Source organism: Cervus elaphus, chromosome 27, assembly GCF_910594005.1.
Source record: "Cervus elaphus chromosome 27, mCerEla1.1, whole genome shotgun sequence".
Classification (NCBI taxonomy): domain Eukaryota; kingdom Metazoa; phylum Chordata; class Mammalia; order Artiodactyla; family Cervidae; genus Cervus; species Cervus elaphus.
Window position 1 is genome coordinate 48,118,692 of NC_057841.1, and position 20,274 is coordinate 48,138,965.

The following is a 20,274-nucleotide window of genomic DNA, read 5'->3' on the forward strand; positions in this document are numbered from 1 at the left end:
TGTCCATCGGATTTTCCAGACAAGAATACTGGAGTGGGTTGCCATGCCCTCCTCCAAGGGATCCTCCCAACCCAGGGATAGAATCTGCATCCCTTATGTTTCCTGCATTGGCAGGTGGGTTCCTTAACACTAGTGCCACCTGGGAAGCCCATGAAATGGCAACCTGCTCCGGTGTTCTCACTTGGAGAATTCCATGGACAGAGGAGCCTGGCAGGCTACAGTCTGTGGGGGTCACAAAGAGTCAGACATGATTGAGCAGCTGAGGGCACGTGCACGTAGATTTGCCCATGTAGCTTATTTCTGTCATTCGTTGCCCATCCTAATGTGTAATTCAGAGCCTCTCTTCCCTGTTTGAAATGACCTTTCTGCAGAGAGGCAAAAAGACATTTGAGACAAAAGAGCTTACTTAAAAGGAGCATGATGGGCATGGAGCAGAGCCTCATCACTATGAGGAGGGGCTGATTTGGAAGACTGGGTCCCCCACCCTGAACTTCTCCCATGGCTGTCTTGGTTGGTCTGTTTCAGTGGGGCAAAATGATGACTTGGGGGGTGGGGGCTAGGCACTTGACTTTCATAAGTCCCTTCTTCCATAAAAAAAATTAAAAATTGTATTTTATGACTGCGTTGGTAATGAGATAAATATAATCCTGGCTGAATTATATGCATTTTTACCTATGATTTTTAAAGAAACTAAAGCATTTTTGTGGACACTTAAAAGTACTGTGGGCTGTGCCTGCAATGCCCAATGGGAAAGTCACTCTGTGTACAGGAAGGGAAGGAGGGTGTGTCTGGAGGAGCTCTGGACATCAGGAAAGCTGGGCCCTCATCCTGATTTCTGGACAATGAGCTTCAAGTGTCCTGATCAGTCCCTCCACCTCTCAAGGCCTCTGTCTCCCCAACTTTTGGAGGGCTGGAACTTGACTGTCTCTAGGCTGTCTACTGGGCTTCCCCAGTGGCTCAGCCGTGGAGAGTCCACCTGTAACAAGGCAGAAGACTTGGGTTCAGTCCCTGAGTCGGGAAGACCCCTTGGAGGAGGGCATAGCAACCCAATCCAGTCTTCTTGCCTGATAAATCTCATGAACAGAGGAGCCTGGTGGGCTCCATAGGGTTGCAACTATCCATAGGGTTGCAAAGAGTTGGACCCAACTGAAGTGACTGAGCATAGCACAGCTGCCTACTAAGCAGTAAATTTCCAAGATTCTAACTAACGTGCACAGACCTCAAGCTTCATTTTTAACTTTCTGACCCCAAGGGAAGGCTCTTCCCCCAAACTATAATATTAAACTTGTTTTTCTTTTCTGGATCTCCTTCTCTCATCAAATCATGTGCTGGTGTGTACAGCCACTGCTTTCCAAAAAGCGGTCATAAAACCATAATGAGTATGGAGATACCAATGTGAAAATGACACAGAGAAAGCCATAAACATTCAAATAAATATATAAATATAAACAAGTCTATAAACCAAACCCTGGAGGTATTTTAAACACATAATGTAGCATTTATATCTCTTACTTTGCACAGCAGAACTTTCAAAGGAAATTCGTTTAATTCTATTGCTCACACCCCTAACCCCCATCCAGGAGTAATCGCTAATAACCAGTGCAATTACCGCCTCCCTCCTGATCGAGAGTTCATTTCAAGAGCTCGTTCTTGAATTCATCATCATGATGGAAATGAGCTGAATCGCAGTGGATGTGACCATATGATGATCCCCTTGCTCTCCTTCCAATTGGATTCAGTGAGATGCCTGCCACAGCCCTGGCCCTGACCTGCCCTTTCTGTTGCAAACGTAGCTAAATACCTGGCCCGATTTAAAGAAGCCTGTCTGGAGTTAGGAAAAGAGCAGACCATTCTCTGTTTTGTTGTGAGCTCGATGGGTGGAGGGACGCCCCTGGGGAACTTGACTGCAGCCCTCCTGCTCCAAAGGAGCAGAACCTGACAGTTGGTCAGCTCCTCCAGCTGGAAATGGACAAGATCACACTGAGCACGCCCCCACTGGCCCCCACTGGCCCAGAACTTTCAGGTGCTTGCTCATCCAAAACCCTCCCCACAGCCCTAAGGCAATGTAGGGTCAGATACAGAGCCTGTGGGGCTTCGTGCAAAATGAAACTATGGGGCCCTCGTCCAAAAAGCGGGAGAAAGCTAAAATGAAAGTTACTCAAATATAAAAGTTTTTCTACTCTTCCTTGGAGTGGTTTTCTCGTTCTCTCACCTTCTTGGCCTGTCATGGTGTTTTTATCTGATACTATATTATTGCACCAGCTAGGTGAGTTGCAGACTCTCCCAGACACCAGGGGTCCCACCCTGCCACTCAGCACACAAATAAAGGCCCACTGGCTACCAGATTTCCATCCCCTAACCCTCATCTGAGGGGCACACACCTGCCCCAGAGTTGAGCCAAGTTCTCGACCCCAGCCGTTTGTGTACAGTGACCCCTCAAGGAAACGGCCACCTCTGTGTCAGGATCCACTTGGTACCAGGAATGGCCAAGATGCCTCATGGGCACTACCCAGCTCTGACCTCCCACACTTGTACCCAGGCGTCTAGACACACTTGTGCAGAGAAGGCAGCAGCCGTCCCTGGATGCAGGGCAAAGAGGGAGAAGCTGGGCAGTGCCATGGGCACCCAGAGACGGGGAGCAGTGAGGAGAGAAAAGGGGAGGCAGCAGGAGGTGGGCCTGAGTGTGAGCTGAGGCTTCAAGCCTCCCCGCCTCATGACCCACTCTCCTATCAGACTTCACTCACAAAGCGCAAATTTAAGATTTTTTAATAACTTAAGGTATGTGAGTTATGAAGAGCTTCAAGATGGCAATTATAGATCATCAAACCTCAAGCCCAGGCCCTCTTAAGCTCAAAAGCAGGTACCCTCGCATTGGTCGTGTTCCCACGAAGCTGACTCCGGGCCAATATTAACCACAATCCTCATTTTGCACGTGAGAGAACTCATGCCCAAAGTCATGATGCTGGGAAGTGGGGGTGAGGTGGGGGACACTGAGACTAAAACTCGGTCATCTGGCTCCAGAGCCTCATTCTTCACCTCGTCACCATGCTGTCCTTTATTCCATCAAATTTGGCTGGCCCTGCCCAGGGGGATCAGCATCTTGCCACGTCATCTTACTGAATAGGCAAAAGAGAGAGCACACCCCAAAACACACCATCTTGCAGAACCAGGCACCCACTGGCTGTATGAAAATGGACAGACCCTTAGCCTCTGGCAGCCTAACCTGCCACATGCAGGTGTTGTGGGAGAAAACACGAAGTCATAAAAGTCCATTGTATAGAAGCACCGGGGTCACCTAAAATAGAGAAGACAGGTGAAACTGACCAGAACCGTCGCCTCCTTTACGGGACTTTCCCCAACCACTTTCCAGGCAACTGACCCCAACCTTGAATTTCCAGAGAGGACAGTGTACATGTTTTGTAATGTAACTGCTCAGTGGACACACAGAAAGGGACAAGGTTGGACCAATTCACCACTCAGATCACTTTAGTAATCTTTTCTGAGCCTGGGTACAAATGCTTTGACCTCATCGGCTAATTCCAACAGTTTTCCTTTGTATTTAGTGCAATGGGCTAGTGATCCAGAGGATGCCCCCAGCCCAGCTGACATCTGTGCCACTGAGCAGATGTTTGCTAAATGAATGCCATTGGAGGAAAAGTCTGCATGATGTTTTTCCTCAAATGCATTTATCAGACTGACCCATTAGTAAGCACTTCTTGGGGAACGAACACCAAATCTGTAATATTGATATCAGCCAGGGTTTTTGGCCTTCCCCAATTGATAGAAATTGACTAGAGGTCACACAAGAAATCCAGGCAAGGCTTCATTTGGGCCCCTGCTGCGGCAGAGGGGAGCAAGAACAAGTAACGTGTTACCTTGCTTGCTGGCTCCCCGAGGGGGTGGGCAACTTCTTCTTTATATGGGGTGAGGGTAAGGGTGTGTCCACGTGTCAGTCTGCAAGGGTGGCTTGGGTGGTTTGTCCACCCCTTTGTGGTGTTGAGTGCAGGGGGCATGCTTAGCACCTGCTTTTGTTCCTGATACCCAATTTTTGCTCCCAGCTCTTCAGAAGAAGAGGGGATTTTTTTGGGGGGGGGGGGGTTCTTTTTGTATCTTTTGGTTCAGAATTTGCCCCAACTGCACAAGCATGCAGTTATTTTTAGTCCCATATAATTTCTTTGCATTTTGTTGCTCAAGGAGACGTTTGTCCAGGTGCAAGAATTGCAGCATTGCAGCAAAGGGTCCAGGCTGTCTCAATTCGACGAGACACAGCCTTAGTGACCCTCAAGCTCTTGAGTCTTTCCTGCTGAACTAAGGCGCGTGATATGTGCTTCCTCGGACAAGGTCGGGGGCATTTCCTTTGGTCTTGGCAGGGCTGTCTGAAGGATCTGAATGGTCAGAGCTCTGTCATTGGCCACTGCAGTAACTCTCTCTAGGTGAGGGTGTGCGTGGCCGTACAGGATGCCCAAGGGTCTCCATCATTCTGGGATCCGGGGCCTGTTCCAGGAGTGTCAGTTCACTGCCTAGAGCAAGCCAAACACATCCAGAAAATTGCCAGAACTTCAGCTCTAAACTTCAGCCAAGGATATTTAATTCATAAACTCTGCAAAGCTGTGGATGAGGCCTGTGATGGTCAGGGGTTGTTGGGACCATGAAACAAGGCAGCGTGTGTGATGTGCTTAGCACAGGCCTGGCTCACAGTACCTACTGGAGTGCCAGTCTCTGAAGGGAATGTAATCTGTCTCGGGGAGGGTTAATGAGTGGAGTGATTTGCCACTCCTTCCTGAGGGGTATTAGAGGCTATTATCTGCCCTAGAGAGGGACATTATGAGGGCGTTAGACACTCTGATGAAGGAAGTAGGAGGGTGGAAAAAGAAGTTTGAGGCAGGCTGAGGAGCACAGATCATGGAAACTGAAAACCCATTTTAGCAGGAGACACGGCTTCTCCACCATCTGGCTCTGGACACCCTAAGGACAGAGTTAGTGTGAGGTCTCTGCTGTAACATAAAAAACATCTACCCTCAGACTCATTTCTGCTGCCACCAGCCTCCCCAGAGACTTAAAACATGGAACTCTAATGGGGCACATAGGTTGATGTTCCCTGGAGAAACTTAGGTCCTTACAGAGTTCAGAAGACATTTAAAAAAAAAAAATCACTCAGGGTCTTTCAAAGAGTTCTCCTCTCGATTTTTTGTTTTGTGAGGCCAAACAGCCTGTACTTCCTCCTTGTAAAAGACAGACTCTTGAGTGCTTTCTCCAGAGCAAAAAATCGGTTGACACTCCCTGCTGATGGATTCAAACATTTTGACTGAACTCATTCAAATTCCCGTCAGTTGAGTCAATTGATGTCATATCAAATAACTGTCAGCACAACCAGCCAAGTCGATTAGACACCTGGTCTTTTTAGTTAGCTGAACTTGTTATGTCTAAAAACAAAAACAAAAAAAATCAAGATAAAAATAATTGATCTATTTAGTTAGCAAATGACTAATAAATTCTATCATAAGAGGACATTTTTGTCAAACCACTTTGATTTTTTTCACTACTAATCTATTACATCTACTAAAATCCATCAGTGTGTGTGTTGCGGGGAGGGGGTGCTGTATTGAACAGATATGTCAGCTTGCTGAACAAGCAGGCAAGTGAACATCAGAAATGAAATCTTCTGAAAGATGCCATCAGAATGGCCACAATATCACGCTCAATCATCCACAATAACGATGAGAAATGGGATCCTGCAAGAGGTTCGACAGATAACCCCTAATCACACAACAATTTTGTGTTGAAGACCATTTTTCCATTCTCCCTAGAAATTCCCCTTCCTGTCTCTCATTTGTCCATAATTGATAAGAAAATGGGGTGATTGCCTAGAGTCTGAATGTGCCTGGATTGCCCATCAACAAACAAGCCAATGGCAAGTGCACTGAAAACTGAAAGTTGGAATTTACTGGGCCTCCTTGAATGTTCTATTGCACTGAATTAATTCTGAAAGATGTGATCCCTACCCAAGTCCAGAGGATTATGATAAACTCAGTGTTGGAAACAGTCAATTTTTTACCTGAAAAGTAAAAGTGTTAGTCGCTCAGTCGCGTCCAACTCTTGGTGATCCCATGGACTGTAGCCCACCAGCCTCGCCTATCTGTGGAATTCTCCAGGCAAGAATACTAAAGGGTTAAAATCAGATTCTTTCTTGGTCACAAACAAGACCTTTAAAGCTGGCCTTTGGCACTCTGCTTCTCTGCCGTCACTCCCCTCCCTCGATAGCAGCTCCCCACCTCCTCCTAGATCCCCTCCCAGGATCCTCGTAGCCCTAATACTGTCTGAGAGCTCTCCCCAGAGGGGGAACCATTTAGACCAAGTCACACTGAGGGATGTTTGACTCACTGTGCTCTTTCCAGAGCTGCCTGTTTTTCAACAGAAGGTACCCAAAGAAGTCTATGTTTAGCTCAGAATAATAAATCACTAATGACATACAGTGGTCCCTCCATACTAGCAGGGGATTGGTTTTTGGACCCCAGTGGATACCAAAATCTGCAGATGCTCAGGTCCTTTATGTAAAATGGCATAGTGCAGTCTGCTCTCTGTATCTGTGGTTGCAGATCCCATGGTATGGAGAGCCAACAGTAATTTCAGAGACCAAGGGTCAGCAGACATGGTTTTAACAAAACCAGGTATTGTGGAGAGACATCTTGCCTAGAGAATCAGAGCATATTCACTCTCAAAGATATTCATGCAGAATTAAATGACCCACTTTGGTCTGATTCAAATTTTCCACTAGTCAGATTTTTCTCCTGGTCGTAGACATTGCTGCAATGGGAATAAGCTGATTATTTATTGCTGGTCACATACCACCTACAATTCACTTTTCCAATTTTCCTGTGTTGCCTATACAGTGCCACTTTGTCAGTCCCTGCAGTTTATTGACTGTTTTCTGATGGCTGGGGTAAACAAATTACTTCAACAATGGCTGTGGTTCAAAAAGGGCATTGCTTGCTGGGTTCTAAATGATGGACAGGTGTGAGATCCAATTGGTCCTAATGTCAGGAAGCAATTCACCATCACAGAGGGCAGGGATGATATAGCCTATCAGGGACATAATTTTGAATGGTACATAATATCTACCTTTTTAAAAATGTGAGTATCAGACAATGTCCAGATCAAATAATTTTGCAGATAAAATATTCCAAATTTTCAAGTCTACTCTTTTAGCATACACTGAGAATATACTGCACAGTAACAACTCAACTTTATAAATGCAATAAAATCACCAATAACCAAGAAGTTCACATTATTTCATTAAGCCAGAGTTCATTTATTGGATCTAGGGCAGATTCTTAGAACATCTAGACCCAAGTCTATGCGTAACTCAGTGGTCTCTGAATTTCTTTACTATGCAATTATACCAGAAAATATTTTTGAGCAGGCACCTCAATATGGTTGTTTAATTATAATTTATATTCATTCACTTATAGCAGCCAATATGTCAAGGCACATACACACTTAGGTGAGGGTCACTTTTAATGACAGTGAATGTAAATCCTTTATAAAGTCAACTTCATAATTTTGACCCTTTTTTGGCCTAATTCTCATCTTGGCTAATTAGGTTGCCATTGCCTTTACGTCCTAATGTGGCTGATAATGAGTTTATAATCAGAACTGAGGAAACAACAGTCCCATCCCTTTCTTGGAATTTATATGGGCTTATTTTATTCAATCTTCCTTTGTAAACTGAAGTCTCTGCAGGTGTCATTAATTAACTGTCCATTTTGTGTAAATCCTAAAAAAACACATAGAAGTTCTAGTATGTTCTAGCCACATCCCAGTGGACTGTCTTATGTACCCCTCAATATGAATGTCCTCCTTTAGGAACCACTGGCTCTAGTTCACCTTAAAATACGGCCTTTTCTGGAGAGAAGGGTAAAGAGGGTCACTGAGACCAAACCAGACTTAAGGTCCTTCCCAGGAGTTTTGGCAACCTGGGGGCACTGGGAAGCATTTAAGAGTCAAAGATGTGGATATGACCTTATTTGCATTCTTACAGGATTATCCTGGATGCATCTAGGAGAATGGATCATGGAGCATGCACAGATATTAGGAGGTGTAACAGGAGAAGAGATAAGGTTGCAGTCTTTTTTTTTTTTTTTTTTTAAACAAGATGGGAGACAAAGTATTTCTTTATGGGATTCATTTTGTAACATTTGAGACATAAAACTTGGGATTAAGATACTCAGACATAGTTTGTTTGCTTTTTCCTACAATAAACCAAACAATAAGCCTAACCAATTTGTGAATTTTAACCTTAATTTCCAAGATGAAAATAAGATGTTTTCTTATTTTTTTTCATGTATTTTTATTAGTTGGAGGCTAATTACTTTACAATATTGTAGTGGTTTTTGCCATACATTGACATGAATCAGCCATGGATTTACATGTGTTCCCCATCCTGATCCCCCCTCCCGCCTCCCTCCCCATCCTATCCCTCTGGGTCCTTCCCAGTGCACCAGCCCTGAGCACTTGTCTCATGCATCCAACCTGGGCTGGCGATCTGTTTCACCATTGATAGTATACTTGTTTCAATGCTATTCTCTCAGATCATCCCACCCTCGCCTTCTCCCACAGAATCCGAAAGTCTCTTCTATACATCTGTGTCTCTTTTTCTGTTTTGCATATAGGGTTATCACTACCATCTTTTTAAATTCCATATATATGCATTAGTATACTGTATTGGTGTTTATCTTTCTGGCTTACTTCAGCCTTTTAAATGGAGCGAAGTGGGCAGAGTCACAAGATAGTCAAGATTTGGTTATTAATTAAATCCGCCCAAGGTTAAACAGCCAGTAGGCAGCAGAGCTAAATTTAGACCCCAGGTCTCCTCACTCCCAGTACAGTGATTTTTCTTCTGATTTGCCATGTCAGAGAACACCTGGTCCCTCCGTTTCATCCTCTCTGGGGGAAGCTGGTGATCGGGAGCTGAGCCCGGACAGCAGCCTGCAGTTTCCGGGGGGGGTGATGAAGGAAGGCAGCAGGGAAGGAAAAGCATTACCTTCTCCAGATGTATTTGTCTTTACAGGATCCATGAGGGGGCTCCATGAGAGTCTGTTTTCTGGGAATTAAATCCCATATTGAAACAACACACTTTCCAGTGACAGCAAACAGAAACTCCAAGAAACTGTTCATTCAAACCTGCTGATGCAGCTGCTAAGTCACTTCAGTCGTGTCCGACTCTGTGCGACCCCATGGACGGCAGCCCTCCAGGCTCCTCCGTCCACAGGCTTCTCCAGGCAAGAACACTGGAGTGGGTTGCCATTTCCTTCTCCCATTCAAACCTAGGCCTTACTAAAAAACATAACCCACCCTGCTGAAGGGTGGAAAGTGATAGGTATGAGCTTGGGAGAAGAAGAAATGGGCTCTTTTTCTCACTTCCACCCGGGTGCCCTCATCTCTCCTCTGGCTGAAATCCTTATTTCTTTATGCTAAAAAAGTTACCTCTTCCAAAAATTCCTTTCTTATTTCCCCTTCCCTTCTATCCCCTGCTCTAACTCTGAACACTGAGTTTTTTCTTACAGCATTTATCAGTCAGGGTTCACTACATGAAACAGAAAACCCTATAGGCATTGTAAGCAAAGTGGGATTTAACATATGTATTTATTTAGGGCTTACAAAATTTGAGGCAGAGTTGTAGGAGGGAGCTCTCTAGGTTGGGCCAGAAATTACTCCTGGATACTACAAAACTGATTTACCTCTGAGACCACCACTGAAACTTGAATTCAAGAACCCACCACTGTATTCCAAAAATCAGGACACCAGAATCACAGAGTCACCACACCTACTGCTTCTCAAACCCCACAAAGCTGAATGCCCTGAGTGGCAGAAAACATCGTGTGTTCAAGACCTGACTTTTATCAGAAAACAGTTAAAGACTGCTACACTCCTACCTTCTAAATTTTTCCTAAATACCTCTAATTGAAAAAAAACTTGATTTTCTTCTAAAGCCTAGCTGCAAGGGAAGCTGAAAATTTTGATTTTAACTTTTCAGGCTATTGGGTAAAGTAAGGTACCCTAGAAACAGGACTGGGCAACCCAAGCTACAGGTTTCCACCCCACCATGGGAGTTTTCCAAATAATGCAACCTACATCATTTTTGCTTGTCTAACCATCCCTTAGTTCCAGCGAACAGAAATCATATATTTCATGTTCTTCATGGGTACAACCTGACAAATGAGAGGCTCTTGTTAAGGAAAGCCAAATGATCAAATAATGGAGCACTTTAACTGTGTCAGTACTTTCTCACTTTGCTTTCTGATTCTATTCCTGGACTTAAGTGTTGTCTCTGCCTCGTTGAAGGTAATGCTGGTTAGTACTTCTCAGGTATGTCCCTACAGAATGAGCCACAGGGCTGGATATATACATTTCTCAATTAGTGGGTTGATTGTATTTCACAGCTGATTCCCAGTCAATACTTTTTCCCAGAAGAAATTTCTGCCCCATGAGGCTCAATTGATAGGAAACATATTTCCTGCAAAAGGTGTGAGGCAAATGGATCTTTTTTTATAGGTCCTGTCATTACATTTTTGTAGCAGACTACCTCCAAGTTGGTAAGCAAGTACCCTCTGCACAATTCTACAGGGTTGCTATAAGGGTTAAATGAGATAACACAGGGTAACAATACCTACCACGTTGTAGGTATTTAATAAATAATGATTCCTTCCTTCTCCCCAAGAACCTTTTCCTCTATAAAAAAAATACGCCTTTCTATATTCCTGCTAATAGACTGGCTAATCAGATCCTTGAAGAGGTATAAATGGCTGGTGTATTCATTATCTACTGATGTGGAACAAATTCCCCAAAACTTGGCAGCTTAAAACAACAATAAACATTTATTATTCTCAGAATGTCTTATCCAGGAATCCAGGAGCAGCACAACTGGGTCACCCTGACTTAAAATCTCTAATAAGACAGCAGTCAGGATGTCAGCAGGGCTCATCTGAAGGCTTGGCTGGGGCTGGAGGACCCACTCTCAAGGTGACTTAGCTAGTGAGCTGATGATGGTTGTTGGCAAGAGATCTCAGTTCCTCTCCATGAGAAACTCCTAAAGCTGCTTGAGTGTCATCATGACGTGGCAACAGTTTCCCCTAGAGCAAATGAGACAGAAGTGTGAGGCTGTCTTTTATAACACAGCCTCAGAGGTCATAGACCATCATTTCTACCATGTCCCACTGGTTACACAGAGAAGCTCTGAGATATGAGGAGGCAAAGAGTGTAGAGCCCACCTTGGAGGCCAAGCTGTCACATTTGATAAGAGCCTAATCTATTAGCTCTTTTTTCTCTGGATAGATAAATAGAGATAGATGATGAGTTTGAATTACAATTAAAGAATAAAATGAAATGGTATAAACCTTAACAAGGCAAAAAGAATAATAGTAATAAAATTAGTAAACACTGATAAAAGTATAAGAAAACCAATTTCTTCATTTTTCTTAGTGAAGATGTAATCAATATCACCTAAGTGTGAAACCTGGAATTTTTTTAACAATACTGAATTTATTATTTTTTTCCAAATAATTTTTCTGTTTTTTTAGTCTTAAAGATTATAATAAAAAAAATATTTCCCATGATAAATAAACATTTATCTGAAGTTTAGCAGTTTCTTTAATCCATTTTTCTTTTATAGATATGACAAAAATTAAATACTTTTAACTTTATTTTTCCCCCATTTATTTTTATTGGTTGGAGGCTAATTACTTTACAATATTGTAGTGGTTTTTGCCATACATTGACATGAATCAGCTTGGATTTACATGTGTTCCCCATCCTGAACCCCCCTCCCACCTCCCTCCCCATCCCATCCCTCTGGGTCTTCCCAGTGCACCAGCCCCGAGCACTTGTCTCATGCATCCAACCTGGACTGGTGATCTGTTTCACACTTGATAATATACATGTTTCGAAGCTGTTCTCTCAGATCATCCCACCCTTGCCTTCTCCCATAGAGTCCAAAAGTCTGTTCTATACATCTGTTTCTCTTTTTTTGTCTTGCATATAAGGTTATCGTTACCATCTTTCTAAACTCCATATATATGCGTTAGTATACTGTATTGGTGTTTATCTTTCTGGCTTATTTCACTCTGTATAATGGCCTCCAGTTTTATCCATTTCATTAGAACTGATTCAAATGTATTCTTTTTAATGGCTGAGTAGTATTCCATTATGTATATGTACCACAGCTTTCTTATCCATTCATCTGCTGATGGGCATCTAGGTTGCTTCCATGTCCTGGCTAATATAAGCAGTGCTGCGATGAACATTGGGGTGCACGTGTCTCTTTCAGATCTGGTTTCCTTGGTGTGTATGCCCAGGAGTGGGATTGCTGGGTCATATGGCAGTTCTATTTCCAGTTTTTTAAGGAATCTCCACACTGTTCTCCATAGTGGCTGTACTGGTTTGCATTCCCACCAACAGTGTAAGAGGGTTCCCTTTTCTCCACACCCTCTCCAGCATTTATTGCTTGTAGACTTTTGGATAGCAAAAAAAAAAGCTTTTGCACAACAAAGGAAACTAAAAGCAAGGTGAAAAGACAGCCTTCAGAATGGGAGAAAATAATAGCAAATGAAGAAACAGACAAAGGATTAATCTCAAAATTATACAAGCAATTCCTGCAGCTCAATTCCAGAAAAATAAATGACCCAATCAAAAAATGGGCCAAAGATCTAAACAGACATTTCTCCAAAGAAGACATACAGATGGCTAACAAACACATGAAAAGATGTTCAACATCACTCATTATCAGAGAAATGCAAATCAAAACCTCAATGAGGTACCATAAATACTTTTAACTTTAAAAAATAGCTTGTAAGGCATGATCCTATTTCTAGAAAATTATTCTGTCTGTCCATTTGTCTGGCTACTTGTGAACATAAGAGTTGTTTGAAGGATAGTTCCCCAATGTTTATGATGACCTTTTCTGCATCTGCACAATGGAATAAGTATTTGCTCTCTTCTTGTACTCATCAATAGTTGAAGTTTCCACAATGAGTATATATGATTTTGTGGACATGATAAAGAGGGGCTTAAATTAAAAGAATATGATTATTGGGCAGGCTATATTGTCAACTTATTTTTAATGTGTATATCCCAAAATGTGCATACCTTAAAACTTCAGAATCCCTTGAAGATGTTATAGATGGGTCATCAGGTTTTAGAGGCATTTTCCTAACTCTCAGCCTAGTGAGAGTGTAGACATAATGCTACCAAAGACAGTGGGTTCAGATCCCCAGTGAGCCATTTTGTCTTATCCCAAATTAGTGATCCTCCTGTGCACTGCTAATCAAAGCTAGACCCCTTGTAGAGGCAAATCGCTGATCAAGGGGGTCTGTGGAAGCCTAGAATCCTGCGTAAATCCCACTTCTTAACTCACAGTTGGTTGCATGAGTTTTGTGCATGAAGGAATCAGGAACATTACCAAAAAATGAACACAATCATCATGTAGAAGGAAAAGCCCTAGGAGAAAAGAGAAGTGCCTAGAAAACCTGAAAAACAAAAGAAAACAGGCTATGAGATCCCTTAACACCCAATTCAAAGGTCTCTTAAAAGTTGATGTTAGGGAAATGATGATATTAAAAATATTTCTACTGACAGACAAGTTTCTGGCTTCCATGACTTTTTTCACCCTTGGTCTACGATAGTTTCTCACTGAGCATTTGATTGGCACAACCCCTTGTCTATAGGCTCGTCCTGAATATTGAAGGACTTTTAGCCTCCCCAGTTTTTCTCCAAAACATTCTAGTGATGCCTCTCATCACTGAGGCCACCTCCATCACCTACCCTGCCCTCGTAGCAACCAGACAGTCCCATCCCTGGGCCTTTACAGGTTATCTTCTGGTTTCCATTAAGACAAGAAGGGCTGTTTCTCACTCACTGTTGAATCTCCAGTGACTGGTCCATAGTAGGTGCTCAACAAACACTTTCAAATGGAAGAACAGTATTCACTATAAGACTTGCTACAGAGAAATTTTGAAAGATTAACATTTCTAAATATTTACATTATCTAATCCACTCTCTTAAAACCCCTGGTGGTTGGAGTCTTTAGAATTTGTGGACAACCCCAGGACATGTGGGTGAAGGGAGGTAGGAACTGACAATGGTTGACACCTACCAAGTGCCGGGCAGTGCACTAGGCCCTCGGCACATGGCCTTGCAAGGCGGTCACCGACATCCTGCTTCACCGTGAGGGTGGACTGGGTCCGACGTGGCACCACGGTGAGTGGCAGAGCTGGAGTATGGCTGAGCTCCAGATTCCATGCACTTTTTGTTCCGTCCCAGTGCAACTTGCTCATCAGCCCTCACCCCTCCTCTCAGATACTCAAGAGAAAATACATCTTCGGAGATTTCACAACAAGCTCAGTCTACTTTCCAGTGATGTCCAGACAAATTCCATCTCTTCAGATTTTTTGGCCGTTTAAATATAGCCAACTTAGCTCTCCCATTACCTCAGTCAAGCCTCAGGGGGTCAGAGGACAAGCATCTTGGCAAATGTGTTCAGCCACTTCCAAATGCACACATTCCTTGTCACTCAACTGAGGCAACCCCAAGTGACTTCTTTGGGCATCTGAAGAAAGCTCGTTTTGTCAGTCCTATTAGTCATGAGCGGGGAGCAAGGGCAGAATGAAGCTGGAATTGTTAAGCTCTGGTTTTCCTTCTTAGATAGCTGGCCCAGGGGCCATTTCTGAGTTCAGATGATACGCCAGGAGCCACACATAGGCCAATGAAGAGAAGTGCTCAATTCCTCTCCTCTGTCCTTCACTCGACTCGTGGAAGTGGGAGGAGGAAGGAAGCCATGCCGGGGGTGACAGTGTGAAGGTCACTGTCCCTTCAGAGCAGAGACAACTGGCTCCGGGGCGTCTATCGGCCTCGCCCCGGCGGTCTGCCTGCCTCCTCGGCCTTTCCTCTAGGAGCAGCGTGTCAGCATCTATTGCACAGTGACTTCACTTTCTCTTCTGTCCTGTCCTCAGGCACACTTTTTCTCCTCTTCATCTTTTTCCTTGTGTCTGGAATTCTCCAATCCTTCCACTCTTGCCTTCCCCTCTGCCCATCCCAACAGTATTTCTCTTCTTACTATCTCCACGAAATGTCCCTTTCCACATCAGATGGGGGTCTCTCTGTCCTCTCCTCTCTGAGAGTCCCACTAATCACTTGATCCCCCAAGGGTCTTCCCTGGTGCCTCCTGCTGCCTTCAGCCCCCACTGAAGCTTCTGGCAAGGCTGCATGAGGACACCACCACCAAAGCCCCCTACCTTCCACTCATCCCGGTGTGGGGCCACGCTTCTGTTCTCTTTAGCACTGGGCAAATCAACAGCCCCTCTGTATCTCCCCTCTTTATGGCTCTCATATAGATTTACAAGGCAAGGTGAGCATTGGATTTCAATATTCCAACAACTGAATGAGCCTCTGTTTCCATAGGCAGTACATGTTTATTTCTGAAATCGTGCCGCCCCATAACTCGCTTCCTCAGGAGTAGGCTGTTGCTATGACCGGTGCAGATTGCATTTGGGAAGCAGGGACTTAGCGTCTCAGGTCAAGACACACACACACTGGAAAAGACTGGGGTGTTTGACGTGTCCTTTCATCTGGAGACAGAGGACGCAGATTACATTTAACTCTAAATAACCTCTGTTTTGATTTGGTTTTGCTGTTCCTATATCTATCTGGTTTTGCTTGTTTGCTGAATGCTTGGACCACTAAACAGAGGTTCTGAAATGAATGAAGATCTTTTCCAGGCCCTCTGCCACCATGCCCAGGTGAGACCCCTACATCTGTGCCCCTCAGACCTGAAAGAGCAGTCCTGGGGCTCTTGTTCAAGTGCAGATTCTGCTTCTGCAGGTGGGGCTGAGCTCCTGCATTTAGAACTGGAGCTGATGCTCATCACTCACTTTGACCAGACAACAAGGACAGACACAGAGACCTAGGTCAGCACGTCTCCATCTGCCCTACAAGTCAGTAACCCTGGGGAGTTTTGAAGCATCGCACGCTGCGCCTCCAGACCACTCAAGTCAGAATCTCTGGAGAAGAAGGCCAGACAGCAGCATTTTTAAAGCTCCCTAGAGGAAGATGATGATCATGTGCTGTCAAGGTTGAGGATCTCTGCTCTCAGGGTTTAAAGGAAGGAGAATTCATGTCTGGCTGAAGGGAAAGGGCAGGTGCTTTGAAAACAACTCTTCCCTACTTAGTTCCCACCAAACCAGCTGAAAACAGTGGCTTGGGTTCATCATGTGCAGAAAATGGCTTATGTGAAGCTAATTTTGAAGACTGGGAGACTGAGGGAAAGCCAACTCCTAAGCACATTACTGCACGCTGAGAAGCACTGTCTGAAGTCACAGGATGGACAGGCAGGAGGCTGCCCTGGGAGAATCCAGCCCAGTTGGTCCTTCAGCTGATGCTTAAGAATGACCCATTAACTGACTCCCCGCCCCCTCTTATCAGCACCCCTCACCCCATTCTACACCCCTCCACTCTGTCCACAGAGGCCTTCATTATTCACCTAACTCTGTTTTACCTGAGTTACGAGCCTCCAAGGACAGCACCTGATGGGATCTCTCCTAGCTTCTGCAACCTCCCAGGGACAGCCTGACTCCCCACTCTAATCGGTGTTGCTTTTAGAAAACAAACATCCGTGCAGGAAAGAAAATGATCAAGTTTTGTTGAAAAGAAAGCGGGTAGCTCAAGGGCCTTACGGACATGCCAAATGAAGCTCTTTGGAGAGCTCAAGTACAGAACTCTCTCCCTGCCACAAGGATGGACCAGGCTACATGCCACCCTGGTTACACAGAGCGCCAGCTCACATGGTGGTCCAGCCTGAAAGGAAGCGTGTGTTTGTACACACTGCATCCAAAGACCAAAAACCTAAACCGTGTACAGGCCCCCGGTCTCTGCCTGGGGGCCGAGGGCCATCCTTAGAGAAGAGTCCAGGGCTTGTCAGTCCAGGGCCCACAGCAGGGGTGTCAGTGATGCAGGAAGAACCCAGGTCTGGGCATTAGGGGGCAGGGTCAGCCCCGGCTCCTGTGTCCACCCCATGTGACTTCAAACAGCGACCAACACTGCCCTGGACCTGTGGTGAGAAGAATACACCACTCTACCACTCTCCCCACACTGTAGGATCGTTTGAGGAAACAAATGCAGTGATCATCAGGAAAGTGCTCTGTCAAGTATGAAATACTGTGTGCATGAAGGTTTACAGTGCAGAATTGGTAGGGTTCATAGTGTGAATGCTGTGTGTGTGTGTGTGTGTGTGTGTGTGTGTGAAAGAGACGTGTGTAATTCTTATGCTGTGAAACAGATCCCAACCACCACACAGGTGAAAAGTGCCTCTGGATGGTCAGGAAGGCACAATGGTGATGACATAGCCAAGCTCAGGGCAGGATCAGGGCGGATAATGGAGAACAACACAAGTGCCATAGAATCGAGCCCAAGGAGGCCATGGGGCTGGCGGAGACCTCCCCCAGGACAGGAGCATGTGCTCAGGTCCAGCCCTGAGGCTGAGCCGTGGGGAGTAAGGACAGGTGCCACCTTCAGTGTTGCTCAACGTTTCCCCCAAGAAGCCCCACATAAGGGGGGCGCACGATACCTCCTCCCAGGTGGACACACCTAAAGCAGCCTTTAGGTTGCTACAGACTTAGAAATGTTTTTTTTTTTTAAAGTAAAAATTTGGCACTGTACTCTTTTCTAAGCCATGCTTGCTTAAATATACAGCTATTTCCTACCCAGACATCCAGAGCAACGTGCTGGCCTGTACGCTGGGCCCCCATCACTCCCAGGCCCAGAGGGTCACGTTCAGAGGTAATGAGACACCCAGACCTGCTTCTTGAGCTGTGGCGTGACCTAGTGTTTTAAGGTCCTTTGTCCAGCACCAGTGCGGAGCTGGCCTCGCCCAGAGGGAGAGAATAGACAGACATAGACAGAGGCCCTCGAAGGGAATGATGATGGCCTGGTAATCACTGCTGTTGGCATGGTGAGGCAGGAGTTCCATACCTGGCACATGGAAGGGTCATCCCACTTGAAAAGTGTCAACTGAGAAGGGTGTGGTGAGCCCCTCTGAATGTCCTTCCAAACACAAGCTAATATCTAAGGAAGAGATCAAAAGTCTGCTCTCTTACCTCTGCCCCACATAGAGTCTTGAGACTTCCAGCAGAGGGCCCTGGTTAAATTCCCAGCTGCAGGCTCCAGGCTTGGCCCTGCAGAAGAGCCTAGAAAGATGCAGCCCCCCGGCACGCTGGCCAACAGCCATCTAACCCCAGACAGTCTGCAGAGGGCCCAGAGAAGCTGTGTCTCCTGACTCCCGTCCACCCGGCCTGACCCTCTGGCCCCAGTGAGTCAGGCTCCTCTGAGCCCACATCAGACTCACTGGGCTGGAGCTGCCAAGAAAAGCTCTGGGCCACCCCTGACAAGAGAGAGGGCTCAGCCAACCTCTTACACAATCGGCCCTGAGAGCGGTACCTCTCACCTTGGCCCTGCAGCTGGCCAGGCCCCTTCCCCGCTTCCCCAGCTTATCTGTCTAGAGACCAGGCCTCTTCTGGCTTTATCCCCTCCCTGGTCTCCCTGGGGATGATCCACCAGCCTATGGGCCTATCCTGTCCCCATTCCCGCGTCCACTGAGCCCTGCACAGCTGATTTCTTCCTTTCAGCAGCTATCCACTGGCTCAGGGATCACCCCGGAGCCCCTGGCCCAGGAACCAGCTGGACTCAGCAAGGATGAGTAACATCCCTGCCTTTGGTCCCTCTCACTGAATCAGAACAGCAGAGAGTCTGGGGCCTTGACTGGTGAACCAAACCGAAGGAAGCTCCAGAGGTCCATCCCAGAGAAAGGAAGGCTTGGAATCAACATCTGAAGTGCACTCATGTGAGACAGGAAGGGCATGTGTCCATGCCCACAGTATGGACAGAACTGGAACCCATGACGGGTAAAACCCAGGGGGCTTGATGTCAACTCCATGTGTCCAAGGGTTTCTGGTAATCAGAGCTGTTCACAGTCAGAACAGCCCACCTCACAGGGCCATGGGACCCCTGCCAACAGTCAGAGGCACTCAGCTCCTTCATTGTTTGAGAGAAGCATTAGGATGTACCTTTAGTTCCTAAGGTTCTAAAAATTTATGGAAACTCTCCTTTTCCATAATTACATCAATTGCAAAGCCTTAGGAAAAATTAATCAAGTCAATAAATGAAATCTACTAATCATTTCTCCTTCTCCAGAACTCTGCAACCTCAGTAACTCAGTTGGGTGAAAGATGATGTAAGACCATTTGATGTTCACCCCCCCCCAACGACAAGGTCACCCCAGATTTAAACCCAACAGGTCTCGGGGAGGGGGCTCTTGGACTGTGCACTGATTCACATCAAAAACTCAAGAAGCTCCCCCCTCCACCCCAGCTGCAGGCTCTTCTCCCAACTGCAGGAATGTGCCAGGGAGGGTGCAGCCCCTTCCCACTGGGCAGGGGCGTGTTCTTGCATTGCTACCAGAAACCGTCTCTTAGAGAAAAGAGCCAGAAGAATTTCAAACTCAGGACAAGAGAGTGGGCGCCATGTTTTCTATGTTGGGAAGGGAACTTGGGTCCAAATATATGGACTAAGGACTCTTCGCAGTCTAGCTTCTAACACCCAGCTTCGCCTTTCCTTGCGGGCAGCCCCCTGCTCCAGCAGGGCCCACAATGGGGGTTTCCTGGCACAAACCAGGTGTGTATTGTTTTCAGGCATTTCCTTGGCTGGAGTGTTCACCTCCCTCTTGCTGGTTCAACCAAGTCCTGACATGAACGCCTGGGCTGGTCTCCGCCAGCGGTGGGAGGTTGGGGGACTGCCCTGGGCTCCACCAGCAGCCCCTGTGCCCACGCTGCCCCGCACCCCGCCACTTTGCCCCCACATGGACAGTCTGTTCCCTCTCTCCCTGTCTCTGCAGCTCCGTGCCCTCTCTGGGAAGCCCAGGGGCACACAGTAGGTATTCAACAGGGAGCATCTTCACAACGAGGGGTGAGGGCCCAGTCTGTGGGGGGAGCCCCCTTGCGGGAACACTTGGAGAGTCCAGCTTTCGGGAGAAATAGGAGGCCAATGCAAACAGCCCTTTGTGTCCACATTTCTGAGGGAGAGGAGGAGGTACAGGCAGCCAAGGAGAGCGTTCTCACGCCAAGCAGATAATTATGTGTTCTTGGAAGCAGGTTTAATGGACTGGCTCAGAGCGGAGCTGGGAATGGGCTCTGAGGCCTGCCGCCTTCAGACGGGACGTGGCTCAGGCAGCCATTT